The 25282-nt window shown below is 44.5% G+C and overlaps 1 protein-coding gene across 1 annotated transcript in view; it reads right to left on the bottom strand.

The window, feature by feature from the left end:
* Window positions 1-25282, bottom strand: part of Foxo1 (forkhead box O1) — an 81773-nt gene that overhangs the window by 20484 nt on the left and 36007 nt on the right. The gene's annotated exons all lie outside the window — the stretch shown is intronic.

Below are 25282 nucleotides of genomic sequence, written 5' to 3'. Positions count from 1 at the left end.
GGGTAGTTAGTGTGACACTGTTCTGTAAGGTACTGCCTTATGTATGCATCACACAAGCCACACTGTCAGGCTGACCCTCACTGTGTGTGCATCACACAAGCCACACTGTCAGGCTGGCCCTCACTGTGTGTGCATCACACAAGCCACACTGTCAGGCTGGCCCTCACTGTATGTGCATCACACAAGCCACACTGTCAGGCTGGCTCCCACTGTGTGTGCATCACACAAGCCACACTGTCAGGCTGGCCCTCACTGTATGTGCATCACACAAGCCACACTGTCAGGCTGGCCCTCACTGTGTGTGCATCACACAAGCCACACTGTCAGGCTGACCCTCACTGTGTGTGCATCACACAAGCCACACTGTCAGGCTGGCCCTCACTGTGTGTGCATCACACAAGCCACACTGTCAGGCTGGCCCTCACTGTGTATGCATCACACAAGCCACACTGTCAGGCTGGCCCTCACTGTGTGTGCATCACACAAGCCACACTGTCAGGCTGACCCTCACTGTGTATGCATCACACAAGCCACACTGTCAGGCAGGCCCTCACTGTGTGTGCATCACACAAGCCACACTGTCAGGCTGGCCCTCACTGTGTGTGCATCACACAAGCCACACTGTCAGGCTGGCCCTCACTGTGTGTGCATCACACAAGCCACACTGTCAGGCTGGCCCTCACTGTGTGTGCATCACACAAATCACACTGTCAGGCTGGCCCCCACTGTGTGTGCATCACACAAGTCACACTGTCAGGCTGGCCCTCACTGTGTGTGCATCACACAAGTCACACTGTCAGGCAGGCCCCCACTGTGTGTGCATCACACAAGTCACACTGTCAGGCTGGCCCTCACTGTGTATGCATCACACAAATCACACTGTCAGGCTTGCCCTCACTGTGTGTGCATCACACAAGCCACACTGTCAGGCTGACCCTCACTGTGTGTGCATCACACAAGTCACACTGTCAGGCTGGCCCTCACTGTGTGTGCATCACACAAGCCACACTGTCAGGCTGGCCCTCACTGTGTGTGCATCACACAAGCCACACTGTCAGGCTGGCCCTCACTGTGTGTACATCACACAAGCCACACTGTCAGGCAGGCCCCCACTGTGTGTGCATCACACAAGCCACACTGTCAGGCAGGCCCCCACTGTGTGTGCATCACACAAGCCACACTGTCAGGCTGGCCCTCACTGTGTGTACATCACACAAGCCACACTGTCAGGCAGGCCCCCACTGTGTGTGCATCACACAAGCCACACTGTCAGGCTGGCCCCCACTGTGTATGCATCACACAAGCCACACTGTCAGGCTTGCCCTCACTGTGTGTGCATCACACAAGCCACACTGTCAGGCAGGCCCCCACTGTGTGTGCATCACACAAGTCACACTGTCAGGCTGGCCCCCACTGTGTGTGCATCACACAAGTCACACTGTCAGGCTGGCCCTCACTGTGTGTGCATCACACAAGTCACACTGTCAGGCTGGCCCTCACTGTGTGTGCATCACACAAGCCACACTGTCAGGCAGGCCCCCACTGTGTGTGCATCACACAAGTCACACTGTCAGGCTGGCCCTCACTGTGTATGCATCACACAAATCACACTGTCAGGCTTGCCCTCACTGTGTGTGCATCACACAAGCCACACTGTCAGGCTGACCCTCACTGTGTGTGCATCACACAAGCCACACTTCAGGCCGATCCTCACTGTGTGTGCTTCTCACAAGCCACACTGTCAGGCTGGCCCTCACTGTGTGTGCTTCTCACAAGCCACACTGTCAGGCAGGCCCACAGCTTCTAGAGACCCCACACCTACTCTACAAGGCCTTATGCAAAGCTCAGCCAGGGTGTCTGGTACCTCCATGACAGCTGTAACTCGAGGCCTGGGGCAGTGAAGGGCACCAGTAGAGAACAGTGGTGCAGCGTCACATTTGACAATTTTTGTAACCAAGTGCTAAAGACACAGTTCAATCCTGCTCTGCCTCTCACACTCCTGCTTAGCCCCCAACACCGTATGTTAAGAGGGGGAGCCACTGACTGTGGTGCTTAGAGTAGGGCGTCTGAGAAAAGGCTAGACTAGGTCACAGGCGCAGAAAACCCATGACTGCTTCCTGGTGGCTTAAAGAAGACAGACGTAGGCAACGTGATGGGAAGTAGAAAGCGAGTGCCCGTCACCTTGTGATATGCTCTGTGGACTTTCAGCCTCCCAAACTGACCGATTCTCTTTAGGGAGTGGCCTGCTTCCTATTTCATTCTGTGTAGTTGACCCCGTGCCCACTGGTTTCTGAGTGCATTCATGTTTTCAGCCAAAGAAGCCGGGCGTGCTATACTCTCAGAGCGCAGTCTTAAAAGAAGCACCATGTTAACATCCTGTATCCACACACGCACTGCCATTCCGCTCAGTGGGTACAGAACTAACTGACCTGCAGTCAGGACAAGCGAGTCAGGCCTCAGGCAAGCATGAAAAAGATGAATGTAGATTATGCTACGTTAAGGAGAGACGATGAACAATCCTGGACTGGAGAACACGGCTGTGTGTTTTAAGCTGAAGATTACACTACCGCTTCAGGTATTTTTCTCCTCTGCTATTTTGCTCAGCATATTATAAAACTGAATCTAGGACTGAAATAGCAGATTGCCTTAAGAGCAAATGACAATATTTGTACCAGAAATGTTGGCAACCAACAGTACAGATGGGTTTTTGCACAACCATCTTCAAACTGGGGCTCTAAGAATAACTCCACCCACAGCACCAACGGTAAGCTGATGGATCCTGTCAGAAGGGCTTATTATTCCACACTTTTCTCCTACCACCTGCTTTTCAGAACGTGTGTGTACCTGCCCGACCTCGGCCTAGAAGGGCTCCAAACAGTGGAGACCGCAGTTAAAGGCAGGCATTAAAAGGCAGTGGCAGCTTTGCTTATTCACAGAGGACACAAAAATGACAAGCAAAAGTCCTAATTATCCAAACTAACTAGGAGAGTTTAATCTTTTCCCTTCAAACACAAATATGGAAGAGAGGGAGGGAAGAATAAATGAACAAACAAACCCCAAATGTCATTTATCTCTACTCAACGTTGGATTACCCTGGATTGGAGAGTCACTTAAAAACTATTGTTTGGGGGTCTGGGAGGGCTCCAGAATGGAAAACAGGGCTTATGCCTAGCCCCACTTATTGGCCGTAAGGATCATAAGCATGGCTGAAGGCAGTCTCCTTCCAAGGCTGCAGAAAGCCACTTTCCCTCCTGTAGCAGCGTCTCTGCCCTGGCTCTTACTCCTGCCCACTGAGACGGGAGCCCTTTCTCCATTCCTTTGCAATTTCTAGCAAATGTTCTGGAAAGGCAAATGGAACAAAAATCTTGCCTCACAGAGACACTTAGTACAAATCTATCCAACTGAAGTGCTGTCTTCAGCAGTTGGAGTATTCTTTCCTCGTCTCTAAAACTGAATTTGGGTGAATGAAATGGGTTCCAACCTCTTTAAGACTTCAGGGTGACTCCTGTGGCTTACCATGGGGCAACCCATCTGAATGAGAACCAAAAAGAAACTTTTTCTAGACAGAGATGATTCTCACGCTATTGGACTCAAGAGTACGTTATCAGTGAGATCTGGGGATAATAAGCATCGAACAATTAACAGAAGGGCCAACCAAATAGGATAGGAGATTTATCCTATATAGGAGATTTAATCGATAGAAGCTAGATGTGGAAAAACATAGAGGAACTCACTATCCAACCTGTCCAAATGATAGGGCACCCCTCCAACAGGCCAAACAAAATCCCCTCAACTCTCTGCTCGCCGAGGCCAGAGGCGGCTGTGAAGCAGACCTGTCTATGTTTACTGGCGAGCCTCGCTTCTTTGACAGCGCCTGAAGACTGCCAAGAGACTATCTCAAGTGAACCAAGCAGGAATCCCATAATCCTTTCTCTTCTCCATCAAGTGGAAAGAAAAAAAAATGGCTACACTCCTTCATAATTGCCAAACCAAAACATCTAAAAGAATCAAGACCAGATAGATTTATTTATTTATTTATTTATTTATAAAACTGGAACACATCTTCACAACTTTGTGTTCAAGGGGACTTATTTTAAGCCAACAGGTGACCATAAGCTGAAACCACACCTCTGAAATGGCAAAGAACCCAAGACTGGATAGTACTGGGCCTAAGGGGAACATCCACTATTATCCTGCTCCTAAGCTTATATTGCTATGCCCTAACTAACCTAGAGACCACAGCATGTAGACACTGAGAGGCCCGCCAGCATGCTTGGAGACAGCGTCCCAGTGTAGCCCTGGCTGGCCTGCAGCTTGCTAGGTAGAACAACATGGAACTTGAACTCAAGAGATCTGCTTGCCTCTACCTCCTGAGTGCTGCTGGCATTCAGGGTGTGTATCCCCACACCTAGCTGGAGCATCCAGCCCTGAATGGGATGTCATCATCAAACCCCTCCCCCTCCAGGCCCAGGGAGCTTCAGGGAAGGGGAGGTAGGGGGTCAGGGATGACTCCAAGGAAGCTCTGTCTTCCAGATATAACAGGACTGATGTACATATGAACTCAGACTGCGGCAGCATGCACGAGTTCAAGCCAGACGAGGGTCCAGTACTAAGAGTGGGAAGGGGACATGGGTGGTTCTACCCACCCAACTCCAACCAGGAAGTGATTTTCGATTTTTATCTGCTGGCAAAGGGAAAAAAAATCTGCTTTTTCCAATGAGGTGTTCAGGAGTAGTTGGCTAACGCAAAAATAAATAAATAAATAACCCCACAACCATGTGTTTTAGAGGGCTTTTTATCTTGTTTTGGCTTTTTAAAAATCTTGTTGGTTTGCTACTCCAACATTTTGGAGTTGTTTGTCTTGCTTGTTTGTTTTGAGAGTGAGGAGGCAGTAGGGGAGGCAAAGCATGATCAAACTGTATTAGACTGAAAAAAATTTTTTTGTTTTTGTTTTTTGGTTTGTTTGTTTTTTGAGAGAGGGTTCTCTGTGACTGAAAAAATTTTAAATAAAAAACCAAAAAGGATGAAACCATTTAAAGAGACTAGAGCACAATAAAAATTCTCCTCTATTCCCTCATCTATTAACCCCTAAGCCTAGGTTTACTCAGGCCAAGCCTTAAATAAATCTTCAATGAAGTCAAGTGGGCACATATGCGACTTTTCTTGGTAAAAACAAGGTCTGGGGCTGGAGAGATGGCTAAGTATTTAAGAGCACTGACTGCTCTTCCAGAGGTTTTGAGTTCAATTCCCAGCTACCACATGGTGGCTCATAACCATCTGTAGCAAGATCGGATGCCCTCTTCAGGTGTGTCTGAAGATAGTAACAGTGTATTCATACATATAAATAAATAAATTCATTAAAAAAAAAGGTTTGTCACTACATCAGTAACAAACAGAGCAAACACAAATGGTCTCAAAGCACCACTGATATCTACTATCCCTAAGACAGGTGGTAACTGACGAGTGTATAACGACACATCATGGACTATCTATTCAGCTATAAAAAGGACAACGTCTTACCATTTAAACGTGAGCAGACCTGAAGCACATTATATAAGACAGCTATACAGTCTCACCAGTACATGCAATATAGAATGTTGGTTTCAACAGACGCTGACTGAGCATTGCTACTGGAGGTCAGGACGGGGCTTAGTCAAAGGGTTTTAATTACAGCTGGAGGGGAGAAATACTCTGGGTGACAGGCTGACAAAGCATGAGGATAACATGCTAAGTATTTCAATAAAAGCTTCTTAAAGATCTTGAATGTTTTTTGAAAAGAATATTTAAGAGGCTAGATACTCTTTCCCTGATTTGAACATCACAATTCGAGGATGTGGAAACATTTATTTACCAGGTGCCTCTTAACGTGTACAACTTTTATGTCAATTTAAAAAAATGACAGCAATAATATGCATTAAAAGAAATGTCAAACACTTCTATCTACTCTCATAAACAACTCAATACAACGCTTGCCAATTCCAAAGAAGAGGCTGGCACAAAATGTGCATTTCTATCCCAAGTAAGACCTTCTTTTCCAATTAGGACATGGGAAACTAAAAAAAAGTACAATCTGTATTATTTTAAAAACCAATTTAGTTAATTTTTTATTTACTTAGAATTCAAAGTTTGCTAAAAATAGACAGTACACAGTAGTAAGTGTCACTAAAACCAGAAGTACTGCAAAGAAAAGATCTATTTCAGAGTTAAACTCAAAGGTCTGTGTTGTAAAATATTTGGTCTTTGTTATTCTCTCAACACTCAATTTGGAAAGAGAAACATGCTCCAGTTTGGGTAATTAACCAGTAACATAAGTCAAATAATGAATTCTGCTACCTCCTAAATACATCTGAACAGATTACCAAGTCTTTCAAAGCAATTTCAAAGCGGCACTGCAGCCTTGCAGGAGCTGAGACACAGGAAATGCATGTTGACACGTGCAGCTCGGGCAGCTTCCAGGCGGCTGCATAGAGGAGCTCACAGAGGAGCTGCAGCCAGTCCTTGGAGCAGGACTAGACAGCGCCCAAACCAAAATGTTTAAGGCTGCTCAGAAACAAAGATGTGAGGAAGGAAATAGCAGAGAGGAGTTACAAAAGCCTTGCTCTTTTGTCAAGTATGCAATTATAGAAAAAAAAAAAAAGTCTTCCTGGAAGTCTACATATAAGAATGCCAGCCCTTTCCCTCTCTGCCGTTTAAGAGTCCTACTCTACTCCTCCAATAACACCTCTGAAACAAGTCTGAAACACTCCTTAGATGCCGCCACCTCTGGGTTAGCAGGATGGCTCAGCAGGGAAGGGCACTTACTGTGGGGCCTGACCACACCATCAACCCCCAGAGCCTGCCCACACAGTGGAAGGGGCAGTGACTTCTCAGAGTCCCACAACTGTGCTTGAACCTGTGCATACAATAAGTACCAGATGTAATAAAATGTTTTCTAAAATGCCATTGCTGTCCAAGAGTGACTGCCAACAGTGACGGGCAATCCCACTCAGATGACCAATCAGACCTCTTCTTACATAACAATGAACTAGACTGAGCAGTATCTTGTACCTAAGCCACACGAGCAAACAGACTAAGGGAGGGACCTACACTGTGGCCTAACCACACTATTACCTGCTGCTGAGATTAATAGCTACTTCTTACATGAAGACTCCAGGAGGCCACTGTCCCCAAAACACTCCCCTCACCCCCCAAAAATGATCACTTCTCAAACACACCTCCTCCCAGGTTTAAGTCAAGGGTGTGAGAGCTTGTTACCTGTCAAGTGAATGCAGGAGAGAGACTGCCTCAAGTTTCCTTTTCATTTGCCAACCTTGGAAAGAGGCACCAGGTGTAAGACAGGAAGCAAAGAACCAGGAGGCATCCTCCAGCCAGTGACCTTTTGGCTACTCAGTGATTCAACTGAGAACACAAGACTCTTTAAATGCTACGATCATAGAATTAAGAAATTAGAGAAGGCCCTTTCTAAGTAACCCAACCAAGAGAGGAAAGAGGGTGGCAAACGTGCTTTGTGTTCTGCAGAGCAGACTCCAGCTGCCCAATAAGTGATAGTTCCAGAGAGAGAATCCTGAAATGCTGAAGATGAAACAATGCTAACACCAAGCCAGAGCGCCAAGGCACTAACTCAATCTGTTTGCTCTGTGGAAGCCCAGTAGGCATGGGGGTGGGGTGGGAGATGGGGTGGGGGCACACACTAAGAGCTACTCCACTTTAAACAATATACCACAAGTAATGCCTTCTCTGCAGCTTTTCTCTAAATCAATAAACAAGTCAACTGATATGCTAGGGTAGCAGGATACATCTTACATTTTGATGGTTCACTCACAGCCAGACTTATAACTACTAAACTGCTAAGATCACATTATCTTTCAAGCTAAATTCACCTTTCCACACTGGCTTTTTAGCAGTCTCTTGCATTCTATCACTGTCTATCTTTCTGCAGTCCATGCCTCTGCTTTCTGGTCTTTAATCTATGTATAGGAATAGCACGATGCTCAGGCTCTAAAAACCTTTAGACAGGACTGACAGTGCCACTCTGCAGGTCCACTGAGGAGAAAGAACAGTTGCTAACTTGCTCTGACCTACAGAGATGTGGACAGTGGTCTGGTTGGAGATTCCACTTGAATACATGGTACTATGACCTCCTCCCAGAAGCTAAGAAAGCAAACTCAGCTCAGACCAACTGAAGAGGGGACTCAGTGGAGAGTCAACCTAGGCTGAGGCTAGGACAGGACCCAGTTGGTAAACATAGCTGGAACTGAAGAAATAAATATTTAGTAGGTCCATAAACTGACAACACTTAGGAACAGAAAAGCCAGTTGTTTTGAAATTTCACTGTTTTGGTGTTCTGGGTGCCTATTTTCTTGTAGTAGGTGTCAGTGTGTATTTGTATGTATGTGTGTGTGTGTGTGTGTATATACACATATACATGTATATATATGGTTGAATAACTTGATGCGAAAGCCACAAAGTGAGTTTTTCTGTTTTGAAGGAGCAGGAAGAAATGTTCCTGCTTGTGGAGCCCCAGCTGCTGACATTGCGCCAGCATACAGCCTCTCACTCACGCCGCACACTCAGGTTCTGGACCATCCCTGCCCACTCCAAATACGCAGCCAAAAGGAGCAGTCTTCCTGGTCCTACTGAAACTGCTGGTTTAGCCATTGAATTTTGAAGTGCTTTGTCATTCAGCAAGAACTGTACTGGTCACCTCTTCTTCTTCTTCTTCTTTTTTTGAAATATATTTACATGGTAAAACATTCAAAGAAAGGCTTGACTTTTATAAGGGTCTCCTTAAACATCACCTCAGCGTACTGCCCCAGAAGTCAGCAAGCAGCTCTTCTTGTTCAACAGTCACGTGCCGCAAACAATTAGACTCTATAACAAGTCACAGCTGAGGAGGAGCCTGCCCTGTGTGGACATCTGGAACACGCTGCTTGCATACAGACAAAGGAGATACAGTGAGGGCAGTGCGTTTGACATGGCTGACCCTGCAGAAACTACAGGTGTAAACTAAAGAGCTCCAAAGCAGACAGGTCTTCTCTACAGACACAGTGACCGTCTTGTCCTGAGTGGATGCAGGGCGGAACTGGCTGAAATGTAGGCCTTTTGGTTCAGTGGCATGTAAAATTCTCCTTGAGGTAAGAGATTCCAGTGCTACCTCAGTCAAAACTGTTAGAGATATTTCCATCTTCTCAATCACTTTGTAACTTAAGAAAAATCTATCAAAGAAACTTGACTTTCCCGTACATGAGAAAGGCTGGATACAAAATGGTGCCATGGATTGCCGACACTCAAACTTCCAAGCCTTAGTCCTCCCATCTTCCCCTAAGCTCTGAGTAGGGTCTAAGTTCTCAAGTGCAGCACTTAAAACCATGACAGAGCATTAGACATTTTTCATTTCCCAATCCATAAATTAAGGCTTTGTAGAGAGGTCAGATGACATCTCTAGACGTGTGACACTGCCCCTCCATATGCAGATTCTACGTACTGTACCTCTTGCACGCAGCGTCACTGCCGTCCCCAGCCTCCGAGCTATCGCTCTCTCCTCCAACAGCAACTAGTCCTAGACAGACTAACTCTAAAACCTATGCCCGGCCCTATGTGAATTCAGGATAGCTTCTTCTCAGCATATAACATCACTTGTGAGCTTGGCCTGCGGGGGTCTTTAAGGGAGTGATTTTAAAATGGGGTAAGCAAAGGGCCAGTGAGATCACACATCAGGGAGAAACACTTGACACAGGCTTGACAACCTGAGTGCATCCTTAGAACACATAATGAAAGGAGGACCAATTGGCACACACGTGCGCAAACACACACACACACACACGAGAGAGAGAGAGAGAGAGAGAGAGAGAGAGAGAGAGAGAAAGTGAGAGAGAGAATGAATTATAAACTTGTATGAATCACAGACCGATCAGTGTAAAAAGCTTCCTTGTCCTGAACAGTGCATGGTGAAAGGCATTTGGTTCCCACACTCCTTCAGGTCATTTCTGAGGATCCTGAATTTGGGCAGACATCTTGGAGGAGGTCTGCCTTGAATGGAAGCTGCTCGCTCAGAGATGAGAACCTTCTGTCTAGGTCACTTGTCTTTCCCCGGTGCTCAGCAGTCAGTCAAGCAGAGAAGAACCCTTGAATACTACTTTACACTACTGGCAGGCCCTGACTGTCTTGCTATGAAACACAGAGTGAGTGTGGAAGGAAGTCAGCCACTCCTGTGTCCTCTGATCTCTACACTCACACATCACATCTCTCTCTCTCTCTCTCTCTCTCTCTCTCTCACTCACTCACTTAGTAACTAACTGTCTAAGGTTTGGACCTGTGACATAGCATGCTTTATCTTTCTCTCTCAGTTAACTTAATAACTAATTGTTTAAAGTTCAGGCCTGTGAGATAGCTCGCTCACTCATACATACACTCACATCCTTTCTCTCCCCCTCTCAATATCTATCTGTCTATCTGTCTGTCTATGCTCTCTCTATGTACATTAGGTGATTTAATACTGTTTAAGGTATTGTTTAAGGGCTTGTGAGATAGTCCAGCCAGTTAGCGCATTTGGCCTCTGAACCTGACCACCTGAATTTGACCCCAGTTCCCTTATAGTGAACAGAGGGAACTGACTCTTGCAAATTGTCATCTATGCATGTGCTGGACCATGTACACACAAACGAACAGTAAATAAGCAAAATGTAATACACTTTAAACAACAACAAAAAAATGCCAATTATGCAAGCTGGGTGTGGTCTAGCACATCTTTGATCCTAGAGGCAGAGGCAGGTGGATCTGCGTTTGAGGCCGGCCTGGTCTATGTAGTGAGTTCCAGTGACCACCAAACAAACAGAAAGGCTATGGCTCAGGCTGGAGTTTGAGTGACAATACAATAAAGAACTGAAAACAGTCTGCCTTCAACAGTCTCAAGTATCAGTTCTCAAGGATTTCTCCAAAATATCCAAATCCTGTAAAACTATGGCACCGTAAACGCCTTACACTCTTCTCTGAGCGCTCACCTCAACCCAGGAGCCAGCTCTGCACATTTCCAAGGAACAAAGGGCACAATGGAGCTTTCCCTCTTTGTCATTTGTCCCAAACATTGATTATCTAAAGAATCCTTGGGGTTCCAGTAAAATCTACTAAAACACAGCCAACAATCCGGGCTTTATATCCTCTGAGGTAATTTACACTTGGGGCTGCATTTTAAGGCATCATGTCATCACAACACAACCACTTTATAAAAGCTGCCTTGAGGAAAGCCACCTACAACTGACTTAAGGCTTCCTGATTTCACTACCATTGAAAGAGTTCAGTCAGCCCCACTCAGTCTCCTAACCATGGGGAAGCGGGGTACAAAGCAAGATGTCTTGGGGAGAGGAGTCTTGGTTTCTTCACCGGGTTCTGAGATAAAATGTCCTGAGACAAAAGGAACTTGGTGGAGAAAGAGTTTATTGAGGTAAATGTTTTCAGGTTACAGTCCATCACTGGAGGAAGTCAGAGGTAAGAGTTTGAGAACGTGGCTTACGAATAGTCACATTTTGTTAATGCTTTCATATCCAGCCTTTTCCTTTATAACAAACTTCCATCAATGTCCACAGTACTTTGTGACACAGTCGGGACTATCATCACTGAGGAGAAAGCCATTCAAACCCTACCATGCAGCCTTGGGACCTCTCCCTCATTCTCTGAGACATTCCCAGTGGAGAGGTGATAGGAACATGATAATGTCTGTTATCAGAACCCTCCATGTAATCCCCTACACACTTGTCTGATATGTAAGTCTCCAGGGGCTTGTTTTTCTTAGTTTGAAGCACACTCACAATAGGTTAGAACCTGAAATGAGAGAGCCCGTCACCATCTGGATTACGTAACCATGGCCTGCCTCTATCAGGTCTCTGTCTAAATGTAAATAGCTACTCTGAGCCAATAGGACGCCACAGACCTGCATTCTAAAGGCCAGAGAGATGGTCAGCAGCTAAAAGTTCTTGCTGAGCAAGCCTTGTGCATCTCTATGGGGCCCTTTTCTGGATAGTGTGAAAGCGCCTCTCTCAATGACATGAACGCCATCCCCAGCTAAGAGCCCTTTCTTTCAGAGGTAGTAGAGGTATGCTATAACATCTTCACTAAGAAAGTTAAAGAGCAGGCTGGCAGGCGTGTGAGGGACCCATTCCCAAAATGCTCTGCTCTCAACTCCAGAGTCAGGTTCTAGGTTTCAATTTGTAGTGAGTTTTTCTCTGTTTCAAATCACAAGCTGGCAGAGCGAGGTTAAAGTCAACTATAACACGCTCTCTGCAGAATCAAGACTGAAGGGAAGAATCAGGAGGCTGCACTGGGGACAAATGGAAGCCGAGCTACAGAGAGAGGGCAGGCACGCTGCTGTAAACCCTGCTCACTTTAGCCTGGTGGTGGTGATCTTGTTGAGCTTGAGTGTCGGGTATGGTAACAAATGGGTTTGGCACTGTGGGACTTCTTGGTTTAGTTTTGGAAGTGTTCACAAACAATACTTATTTCTATATTCCTGATATATTATTTGGAAGAAGGAACAAAACTAATGAAATCACCAGGCATGGTGGCTCACTATTTCATTAGTCCCAGTACTCTGGAGGCCGAGGCAAGTGAATGTTGGTGAGTCAAGGCTGGCCTGGTCTACATATGAAGTTCCAAACCTGCCAGGGTTTCATCGTGAGACCCTGTCTCAAACAAACAAACAAACAAACAAACAAACAAACAAACAAGACTAACAAAAGCAGCCCGCCTTCCCTGCTGTTACAGAGGGGAAGTGAGCGCAGACCACTCAGACTTACCTGCTAATCCTTACTTGCCCCATCTCTAGAGCTTTCACTCCTAACTGCACCACTTCAAGTACAGCACAAGGACTAGCAGCTTAGGTAGGACCTTGGAGCTAGTCTAGATATGACTATCTTTATGAGCCATCTACAAAGGTATTTTAGTATTTAAAGAACAGTTAGGGTAATTTTAAGAGTGCCACTAAAATGACTTTCCTATGCTAATTAAAAACCCTACCTTAAAAAGTGATGTTGCTACGCACATTACTGTAACATATGCTACATGCCCAACACATTCCTGCATTAAGTTGTATTATGCTCACCGGTAAGTCCTCTTCTCAAGGGTGCGTCCTACCGCTGAGCATAGTGAGTCTGTCTCTGTAGTCTCAGCACTTGGAAGGTGAGTCAAGAGAACACCTTACCGGCCTAAGACACACCTATCACAAAAAAAACCGAAATAAAACCCTCCCCCACCCCTCCAGGCAGGCTTCCTCTGGCTATCCTTGAACTCAGAGCTTCCTCTGACTCTGCCTCTCAAGTGCTGGAAAAAGCTGTGCACCACCATCACCAGCAACAAAATTCTTCTTCATTAACTAAAACACACTCTGCAAAAGAATCTTAAGCTTGACTTCAGTACTTATTGTGTGTGCGCGCACACACACACACACACACACACACACACACTCTCACGGTTAGCTGTGCATGCCATCACACATGGAGGTGTGTGGAACTGCTTCTCTTCTTCCATGTCACACAGTTTCTAGGGACCAAACTTGTCACAAGGCTTGCTCAGCAACAACTTTACCTGCTGACAAGACAATCTCTCTGGCCCTTAAATACATTAAAAGTAAATGCAAAGTTCTTCGTAAGATATATGCAGATAGATAAAGGGGCAAACTGCTTAATTTATCAAGTCATGCTCCATCATTTCTACTGGAGATCAAACATCACCATAAACAAAATAAACCATAATCACAAACGAAAGCAAACAAAATATACTAACAGCAATAAACCTCCAGTGAGTAGCACTGTGAAAAACAAACGGAACCTTTCTGGCTGGGAACACAGCTCCCAGATGAAGTCGAGCCTCGAATTCCATCCCAGCAGTGCAAGTCTGCAACCCCTAAACCGTATGCAAAGTCAGCCTAGTGAGGGAGGGAGTCATATGTGCGTCTCCAACTGACAAGCACTATTTCTGTCTATCAAGAGACCGGGTATCCCCTCCAAGAAGCCAGCCACTGTGACCCACACTGTGTGGGCACAACACGGAGCCTCAGCACAGCACTTTAGATGAGGAGCATAACATCACTTTTTATTGAGGTTTAATTTATACAACACTCAAGAATGCAAGTGTGCACAGGCATTGAACTTGAATATTTGTCTTCTGCAGCTACTACGCAGCTCACTCTTCAAACACTATTATTTAATTCTTGCTCCTCAGGAGCCCATCTTCCTCACAGATAGCCAGAGCTAGCACACATCCTTCTTTTTCACAGAGTTATGGGCCATGCGCCTTCTAGGGCCTGGCTTCCTTTTCTGAGTAGTTCTAAAAGAGCAATGTGATTGCACAGAAAAGGAGAGTTAAATCAAATATCCAGTGTGGAGGGCATCTCCAAGGCAGGAGAGCGGGGAATGGTTGCTGGAAGCACATAGGAAGGCAAACTGGGGAAAGCTAACCTTTCAGGGATAAATGGTCTTGGACCACATTGTCAAGATGTCCGAGGAGACAAGTGACTGAAGGAAGGCAAAGCTGTGTGCAATGCAGCTGCTTTCCTGGAGCGGAGAACACTCATGGCAGCAAAGGACAGGAAGATTAGAGTCTGATCAGGTGTGAGATGAAACCATGGGGTACAAGATAGAGAAGGCAGGGACAACTGGTAGTTTCTCCCAGATAAGAGTCTGGAAACCATTTTTTTTAAAGTAGTAGTGACTACTACTCACATTATATGTGGGAAAGTGGTGACACGTTTTAAGCAACAAGTCATGTAGTCTCCGCTGAACTGAGAAACCAGAGAAAAGCTGAGGAAGAGTTGTGGAGACAGCGAGACAGGCCAGCACTGCAAAGGCCTCCACAGGCTGCATGGAGATGTCAACTGAGAGCATGCAGCAGGGCAGAGACGTGGTGGGACAAGGACAGAAACGTGCCAGCCTCAATTCGAGGAGCAGCTCTCTCTGCACAAGGTGCTCAGAGCTCAACACCTGTTCGAGCCGCATTCTGGGACTGCTGAGTCAGTCGTCCCCGTCCCCCACCCCCACCCCCCACCCCACAAAGCACGAGGTCTCAGCATCACGCTGTCTTCCAGATCCTTTAGGGCATCACTTGAAAACTACTGTCTCGCTCGGCATGCTAAACTTAGTAAATTACTGTTTGGGAAGACTAAATAGTACCCCAGTACTCTCAAAGAGTTAATGGGGCTTCCAAACTCTAATTTAGTCCTAGCATAATTTTGGTATGTCAGCTCTAACCTAATTTGCGAATCACCAGTGGGATTTAAAGCACTTCACTAAATTGGGCGTTCAAAGTTCTGGTCCCTGCCGGGAGGTCGTGGCACACACCTTTAATCCCAGCACTTGGGAGACAGAGGCAGGTGGATTTCTGAGTTCGAGGCCAGCCTGGTCTACAGAGTGAGTTCCAGGACAGCCAGGGCTACACAGAGAAACCCTGTCTCGAAACAAACAAACAAACAAACAAACAAAAAACCAAAGTTCTGGCCCCACTGCATTTAACAAATTTTTCATTTAGATTTCTTCCTCATGCATCTTAAGATGATTTCAACCAATGAACAGTGCTCCTTCACCATGAAATCCTCTATAAATCAAAGATGGAAAGGGGCCAAGTTGGTGATTCTTGATTGTGGTCCCAGCACTCAGGAGGCTGAGGGACAATGGTCACAAAGTCCAGTCCAGCCTGGGCTACACAATGAGACCCTTGTCACAAAACTAAGTAAGTAACTGAGTAAGTAGGCACCATGAGTCCAGGTGAGACTAAGACTCCTGCGTGTGAAGTGACTCCCTTCTCTGCACTCGCACTAACTTCCATGGATGAGGGAATAAAAATAAACTTGCGCATTAAGGCAGTCTAGAAGATATTAAGTGAGAACTCAAGAGGAGGCGTTTACCTATTTTTCTGAATGGGTAAATAAAACAAGGAAAGGAGAATTTAGCTCCAAGGCAACTGGGTCCTAAAGCACCCCTCTTCTGTGGGTTAAAGAACACAATTTCTGTTGCAGTTAAGGCTTGCCTTGACCTTCCTATACAACTTGGGATAACCTCGAATTTATGATCCTATAGTCTCCACCTCCAAAACACTGGGATTTTAGGCATGTGTCACCAAGCTGACTGTCACAGCTTATGCAGTGCTGAGAACTAGAACCAGGCAGGACTTCGTGAATGCCAGGCAAACACTCTACCAACAACTATATCCCCAGACCTCTTCTGTATCAGCAGTCTGCTTGAGGAACTGGCAAGATGGCTCAACAAGCAAAGATACTTGCTGGTCGGGCCTGGCCCCCAGAGTTTGATCCATGGAACCCACTTGAAACATTAAAGGAGAGAATGAATACAACAAAGTTTTCTTCAATCTCCTAGACTTCCAAACATGCCATGGCTGGCCCAAATGCACACACACACACACACACACACACACACACACACTTTTAAAACCAAAGATTCCTCCATTACTGCAGAGGCTCAGGTCCTAGGGAGGGAGTTAGGACCCAACACCCTCTTCTGTACTCTGTGGGCACCAGGCACGTGCACAGCACACATACATTCATGTAGACAAAACACTCATACATATAAAATAAAATCTTTAAAAAAAAACCCAGAGATTAATATGCTCAAGTCACTTGCCAAGGTATTGTACATATTCATTGGTTGAACTTATTTCTGTATATCAAAATCAAGTTTGCAAGTGTTAGCACACTAACTATAAAAGCAGTTACTTTTAAATAGTAATGTATAGAAAAAAGGGAAAACACTCCTAAAACATTGCTTTGAATTAAAATGTTCTATTCTGTTTCCATTTTTAATTACACATACAAATTTAAAGCCAAACTTGTTCAAGCCATCAAACAAATCTGAAGAAACCCAGCCTTTGACCCACTTATTACATACACACGCTGGTACTTTCTCTAACATGCGTGCCAAAAACGATTCGTACTGTTGCTTCTGTTTACTATTAGCATGTAAAAACGTTCAACAGTAATTGAAAGGTGTTTCATATATGCAGGCATAGGCCAGTGATGGAGGACTTGATTAGCACACTCAGGGGAATATAGGTTTTTTGGGGAAATGTATTAAGCTCTTCAGTCCTAGACAAGCATGGCGGCACATGTGTAACCCCAGCACCTGGGAGGCTGAGGCAGGAGAATCAAGTGCAGCAGCTTTGTTGCTGCAAAGCAAGCTAGAGGGTTGTTGTCTGATGGAAGACGAAGGAGGATCTGAATACATTCCCTACTGTCTCGAAATCACACATACACAGCTCTCAGCACCACGATGCCCTGGCTGAAAACACACAGCAGAATCTATGAAAGGAACTAATTAACATTTTGAACTTAAAAACGGAGTCTCCAAATTCACTAACCAACTTACACTGTAATTCTAAAGGTTACACTTTCTTTCCCTTATGTCCTAAAGGCAAATCTGAGCACAAGGCTGGGACGTGAACAACGAACAGGGGATTTTGGCTTTTAAATCAGTCATACACACACACACACACACACACACACACTTGCAAGCAAGCAACAAACCAAGAAGCTTACTGTTTGCCTATGAGAAGTCTTCACAAAGAATGTATGATAATGTAAATAAAAGCTTTAGAAGGAAGTCTGTAAAAGCTCACCGTTTTGTTTCTCTCCAGCATCACTTTGGAAGAATTATGCCCAACTTAAAGCATAAGACATTAAATGTGGAGGGTGGAAGATATATATTTAACATATTTGTTCAAGTTCAAAGAGAATCACATTTCACAGGCAACATAAATGTTGTTTCTAAGTAGAGTGGAGAGAAATGCCTTCATGAGCGAATACAGCTTTTAGGATGTTCATATTTTCTATGAAAGACCATTTACATTAGAAAATGTTTGTTTCCATTTCATTCCGCCTTGGTGAGCTCTGTTCTGTCTAGCAGGCTGATCTGCAACCACCCAGCACACCATGCCAGTCACTGAAGCCCATTCCAGCCTTTTCCAGGATCATGACAGAGACCTAGAGCAGGACACCAGCATAGCCTATTTATGGAGCACGTGTGAAGATGACTCCAGACACCCAGCACATCCGCGGGAAGCTCTACAGCTGCTATTTACGATGGATGTGAGGGCAAATCCCAAATGCGTCCACTCGCTGCCCACCTCAGTAACAGTTAAGTCACTTTAAGGTGATTTCAACCTGGCAGGAGCATTTCATCCGTTTTAATCTGTGGCACTGGCAATTGTCCCTTAAGGTTCTTTCAACTGTCCACGATGACTATTCCTTTATTTGTATTCTAGATCTCTTTTAGAACAGACTTAAGATAAATCAGTTTCATCATTATGCCATGAGAAGAAATGGAATGATTCTCAAATAAAATAGGTTAGATAGGTATTCAGCAGCTAATGTTCTTTTATATTGGAATTTTTAAAAAATTTAAATAAGAATTATTTTGTGTATGTGTGATTTGCCTGCCTACACTACTTTCACTGCTAGTGTGCATGGAGGTGGGAAGATGGGGTCAGAGTTCCTGGAACTGGAGCTACACAGGGTTGTGAGATATGATGTGGGTGCTGGGAACCAAGCCTGGGTCACCTGGGAGAACTCACTTTGTGTAGCCCTGGCTGTCCTGGAACTCACTCTGTAGACCAGGCTGGCCTCAAACTCAGAAATCCGCCTGCCTCTGCCTCCCGAGTGCTGGGGTTAAAGGCGTGCGCCACTACACCCGGCTGGTTTTTGGTTTTTTTAAAGATATATTTATTTAGTAAGTACCCCAGATGAGGGCATCAGATATCATTATGGATGGTTGTGAGCCACCATGTGGTTGCTGGGACTCAGGACCTTCGGAAGAGGAAGGTGCTCTTAACCACTGAGACATCTCTCCAGCCCCTGGGAGGACTCTTAGCTGCTGAACCATTTCTCTAGATCCAAATAATATAGAGATAATTATAGTAATAATAATAATATTACCATCATCATCATCATTATTACTGTATAAAGGTGTGGTGGTCCATGCCTTTAATCCTAGCACTCAGGATGCAGAGGCAGGTGGATTTACAGCAGGGCCACTGTCTCAATAAACAAATGAACAATAACAACAACATGAAAGCAAGTGTGCTTACAAAGGCAGAACTGATCCCAGAGGGAGACCACAGCTGTGAGCTCATACAGCTCCAGGTGCTCCCCAAGAGGTGCTCCAAGGAATCTGGAGGGTTGAATAAGCTTAGTGCTAGGGAATCAAGTAGGGCAGCTAGAGAGGCCAAAAAGAAAGTCAGCTTTGGCATGTTTTGTCTTTCCTTGTCTTGTGCATGTTGTGTGTGTCAGGTGCCCTAAAGCTGGAGTTACAGAGGGCTGTCAGGTACCTTGCAGGTACTGGGAACTCAACTCAGGTCTTCTTAACTGCTGAGCCACCTCTCTTGCCTCCGGGATGTTTTTAAAATGTGGTTTGTACTGACTGTGATGGCAACCATCGTTACAATTTCTCTTTAAAAATAAAACGAACAAAAATCCAACACTCACTACCTAAGAAACTCTGCTAGCTAGTTTTTATGTCAACTTGATACAAGCTAGGGTCATCTGGGGAGATAGAACTTTAGGAAACTGCCTGGATAACACTGGCTGGTAGGCAAGCTTGCAAGGCTCTTCTTAATTGATGGCACCTCCCACAGCTCACTGCTGGTGATGGGTGCTGTAAGAAAGCAAGTTGAGCAAGCCACAGGAGCAAGTCAGTAAGCAGTACTTCTCCGATGGCCTCTGTAGCAGGTCCTGCCCCAACTTCCTTTGATACGGAGAAATATATAATAAAATACTGCCTTCCCACCCCCAGACCCAAGTTGGTTTTGGTCATGGTGTTTCATCACAGCAATAAAAACTCTTGAGACAGAAGCACTAAAATTATTCTTTCAATGTACATGAGTGGTGTATGCCTTTAACCCAGCACTCTGAGAGAGGATCTTAGTAAATTTATTAAGGCCAATCTAGTCTAGAAGCAGCCAGAACTACAAAATGAAACTCTGTTTCAACAAAACAAAACAATAAAAAGTATAGAGTGCTCAATTTTACTTGTCTGTAAAAACCCTTTGGCAAACACAGAATGATGACAGTATATGTAAATGATAATTAATGTATACATATGACCATGTGTACTTCCAATTATTTCAGTTAGTTTGATACAGGTAAGTTTACAATTCCATTTACATTTGGAATATACAGTATGGACTACCTGTGGCTATATAAACATGTTTATCTCCCCATTTATATCAAAATTGTTTAAGATGCCTCAAGCCAAGCATAATATGGGTATCAAGCAAGATACCAGGTGACCAGCAGAGAAAGGCAGAGAGATACCTATGTCTATTACAGACAGTGGGTGGCAATGTCACTCACCACAGCCTGTCTCTGATAGAAGCATTCCTCTCTGAAAAGGTTGCAACAGGAAAAATAAAATTTTTTATCTTTATTCTTTAATTTGCAAATATTGCTATCTCTACAATCCTATGCACAAGAGCAAGCCACCTGCCACCAGGCTGAGACACTGTTTTCTTCCAGATAAAACTAAGTGCACTTATCTAATGTTACAGAGGACAAAACAGCTAGACATCAGCTTCCTCTTTCTAAAGCTGAGCTGGTTCTCTCAGCTGACTTATACGATTTCTTTTGGAAATCAGGCTGGAATGCAGATTTTGCTATGAATTTGTTCCAATAGAAACCTGGAGTTTTTGTCTTTAGAACTTAAAAACTAGGACTTACTTCTTTAATCAAACAAAAGTAGGAAATGAAGTTTTCCTTCTTTACTCTTTATTAATCAGACTAAAAGCTGCATCAGGGGCTGGGAACGTGGGAGGAAGGCAGTGAGCCCAGCCTGGCCTATGACTCGAGCAGACAGCTGCTCAAGACAACACAGGGAGGGGTTCGACTCCCATCACCCACATACACAGTGGCTCACAATTGTAACTCCAGTTCCAGGTGATCCCAAAGTCCTCGGGCTTCTGTGAGTGCTACACATGCAGGACACATATATACATGTAAGCAGAAACCCTCACACAATAAAACAAAAGAAAATTTTAAAAAACTAAAAATCTACACTAACTTTCTAAGTGCAAGGACTGGCCAGAGGTGCACGGCACTGCAATCCAGGAGGCCTGGGCTGCAAATGACATCTGTCTCAACACAACGTCAACTACAATTCACAGTTTTCAGTAAAAGGACACACATTATCAGGACAAGTAATTATGCTACATTAGAAGGCCTTTTTAGTTACACAAAATTAGAACCAAAAAAGTCTTTAAAATCCTGGGGGAGAGGAGCTAGGGTTGGAATGATAACAAACAGAAAGACGGTGCCTTACTCCTGTAACGCCAGCCCTCAGGGTAAGGGATGAGGCCGTCTCAGAGTTCAAGGCAATTTGTCTTAAAAACACAAGCAAACAAAGGTGATAGACTACTTGGCTACCTGGCATGCACAAAGTCCTGGATGAGATGCTCAGAACAGAAAAACCAAAATTTACGCACGCACACACATGGATATATAAATATGAGCCCTCAGCTCTCAACTGGACCTCATTTTAAGTCAGCAGAGACATGTTATCAAGGAAACATAGATGCTCACAGTGCTCAGTGCTGCAGCCCCTCAGTCAGCACCTTACACTCACTGCACACTATCAGTGTCCTCTCTCAACACAGGGAAGCTCCCTCTCAGCAGCTCTACTTTCTAAAGCCACTGAGGAGACACAGTCCTCAATCTCTGGTCCATCTTCAGCCCAACTCCACCCACTGCTTCTCTCAATTCTTCCCATTAGACTGTTGCTACTTGCTATTAGGATGCTGAAACTGCATCTATACGTCAGTGTTCACACACACACACACACACACACACACACACACACACACACACACCACACACACGGTATGCTAGACAATCAATAGCCCAAATCTCCAGCATCCATGTAAACGCTATGTGTGAATTCAGAAGGAAGTTCTGAAGGCAGTGGAGAGAAGGGCATTGGGGGCTTACTGGTCAGGGTTAGTGAGAAACACTCAGAAGAGTGATAGAGCAGAGAATCTGGTATCCTCCACTGGCTTCCACATGCAGGCACACATGTGCACACTTAAAAAACACACATGAACATAGATACTACACATTCAGACAAACATGTAAAAAGTTTAAATAATTCTTAGTATCAGTTGACAAGTACTTAAGGGTAGTTAAGAGCCAACCTTATCGTCCAGAAACTGTACCAAGGACACATGACAATGCATCAGCAAGTGTGGCACAGAAGGGAAACTGTTCTAATACAGGGATACAGGGAGCCACTAAAGGCATGTTCCATTTAGCCAGACCACAGTTAAAACAATCCTCTAAATATTATTAACTAAAATAAACCAAATAGAAAATATTAAGATCTCAAAGCATTTGTTACTATAGTGACCAAGCTGACAATTTCCATACTAAGGGTTCTGTGGTCTTTGATCCTAACACGTTACCCCCACACCACCTGTCTGGCTACCTGGGGCTATGACCCTGGAACAGGATTACAGGAACCCACATTTCAAAAATAGTTTTAACAGCTTGTTAGCTTATGGAAAGTTCTATGTGACAGCACACTGTATTCCCTTTTATGGAAGGACAAGGGAGAAGGCAGGGCTAAGGGCTGTGAGATGCTCATATTAGATGCTATTTGCCAGGTGTCTGCCCAGGTCAGCTTACTGACCCATAAGCATGGCCCGTACCTCACAACTGATCACATTCCTGAGATAGATGAAATTCAGACAACTCTAATTTAACCCTGCCTTCCTTCCCTGTAGCCCCATCTCACCCGTTCTCTCCCTACAAACTATGCTTAGGCTCCTCCAAATTTATTGCAACATCCTGATTTCCCAGAAGGCTCTCCATATCGTCCAGCCTATGTCTTCCACTCTTCAATCAAGACAAGAACATACTCAAAATGATCTCCAGCATGGCTTTCTCTATCTTCTTCAGGGTGGTGTAACCTTATTTTCATGCCGGCCTTCGAGATAAAACTATGTATCTTGGATGCCAGAAAAAGACTTCTGGCTATACAACACACCAAAGAGTCAAAGGTCTTAGTTGGTGTTTCAATCCTTGGACTACAAAGACATTCTAACACCCAAAACCAGACAGCTGTTCACCTTAGCTGTTAATCGTGGACACCAACCAGAGAGCTTGCCCCAAAGTCCCTGTTTGGATATTTCATTTGTGTCTTCTGCATATGTTATAACTGGCACAGGCAGAGGCTACAATAGATGTTATAAATGAATGAACAATAAGGCTTTGCCAGCTTAGAGCCTCTTCTCTAGCCCAATATAGCAGTCAGGAGGTATTACTGAAGCTGTACATGTTGACACACACCTTAAAAATCTAGCACCTGGAAAGCTGAGGCAAGAAGAGTCTGGACCTACAGGTTAGCATAGGCCACACGAGTGGAAGGTCTCCATCGTGAATCCTGTCTTAATCTCCTCTCCCCCAAATCCAACACTCTACACTATTTAAAGCAGTACACAAAAGTAGTAGATGTCCTTATATTCAATGTTCTTTTTCCAGTTAGCTGCATTATCACATTTGACTACTAAACCCATTTCTGTTGACTTTGGGCCTTTATCAAGCTTTTGTTCACCCCCAATAAATAAATCTTAAAAAAAAAATACACACAAACAAAACAAGATTTTAAGGCCAAGCCCGTTCTTACACATCTGGCACTTTCACGAAAACCTACCTAAAAGTCACTTACTTTTCCAGTCTTGACCTCAAAGATAGACCCCAAAGTGGACTGACTGTCCAGGCAAACCCAGACATATCCAAGTTTCATGCTACTAAGAAGAAGTGGCTAGCTTCTTACTGTTATGCAGCAACAGCTGGCTGCATCCTCAAACCAAAACCACTTCTGTTATCTCATGTTGTTGCTCAGAGTGTCAGCTCAATGCTAATGTAGCGTCTCTTATTCTATTTCATTTTATTAGAACAGGTCTCCAAATTAAAGTCTTGTCTCTAAGTAATCCCGTAGTTAATAAAGTATTATGTAAGAGGGTGGGACAAAATTTTCTGATCAGAATCACCTCACCAAATTCCTCCTCCTCTCTGCAAAGCATTAAGATTTGTCACGATCAGTTGTTAGAAGACAATTTCCAGCTGCTGTGATGGATCCTGCTGAGCGGTGGGAGGGAGTGTGTGTCTTTCACTGTAGGTAACAATGATTTTTTTTTTAAAGGTTGCTTTAAAATCCCCAGGTGGAATAAATGTTCAAATGTATGTTTGCTATTTTAAAGGACTTCTATAGTGGTGTAACATCGAACAATGACAGCTAATGCAAATGCCAAAGTCTCTCAGTTGTGACTAACACATAGCTCAATGCTATTCAAACCACTCAGATTTAATTATCGGAATCACTTCTAAGTTTTGAGGCTTGGCAGACTTGAAATAAAATTACCCTTGGATGACAAACACATCATGCAATAAAGTCATGGGTAAGTGTCACACATCGAGTGTCACAAAGCATCACAGACAGCAGATTTTAAAGATCTACCGCTTTCAGGGGACAGAGACCCTTAGGCCAGGCTAGATTTGGAAAGCAATATCCTCCTCCTTCAAGTGCGTGCCACTCGTGACTTGGATCTCCATTTTCAAAAGCCACCCCCCCTTTTCTTGTTTAGTTTTGTGGTGTCATGTGGGGGCCTGAGTGCATACACCCCTGGAAGCCAGAAGCCTGCATCCATTGGATCCCATGGAACCAGAGTTACAGGGGCAGGGAACCGTAAAAGATCTGAACCCCAGCATCTCCATGACAGAGGGCAACAACAGGGGATCCAAGAGACAGTGTAGCAGAAGCCAGACCCACTGCAATGAACATTTCCAAGTAAAGCTGTGTGGACAGAGGGTATACACTGTGGGACACTCGTGACACACTGCAGCTTCCACATTGAGATGTTTTTCATGTTGTTTTGTTTTTAATTTTCATGTCTTTAATTTTCTCTTGGGGGAAAGTTGCAAAGGCAGAAGGCAGATACAAAGAAACAGAAAATTGGGGTGCATTATATAAAACTCACAAAGAATGAATAAAAGGTTTAAAGGGGCTGAGGAGTGGCCATCTCTCTAGCCCTGGTGTCTGTTAACCTTTTGTTATTATGCTTGTTGGTGGTTTTCCACGGAAAATGAAGCCTCATTTCTCCCTGGAGCCATAGGCTAAGTAGAACGTGGCCAAGAAAACACAATCTTTGTGGTTTAGAACTACAGGGTCAACCTGGATAACTATCTTTACCATTTGCATATAATTAATCTAATGTCTAAAGATTTCATAGGAAAAAGCAGTCC

This window comes from Mus musculus, chromosome 3 (genome assembly GCF_000001635.26).
Source record: "Mus musculus strain C57BL/6J chromosome 3, GRCm38.p6 C57BL/6J".
In the NCBI taxonomy this organism is placed as follows: Eukaryota; Metazoa; Chordata; class Mammalia; order Rodentia; family Muridae; genus Mus; species Mus musculus.
The sequence above is the reverse complement of the archived record's forward strand: the minus strand, read 5'-3'. Positions and strand labels throughout refer to the sequence as shown.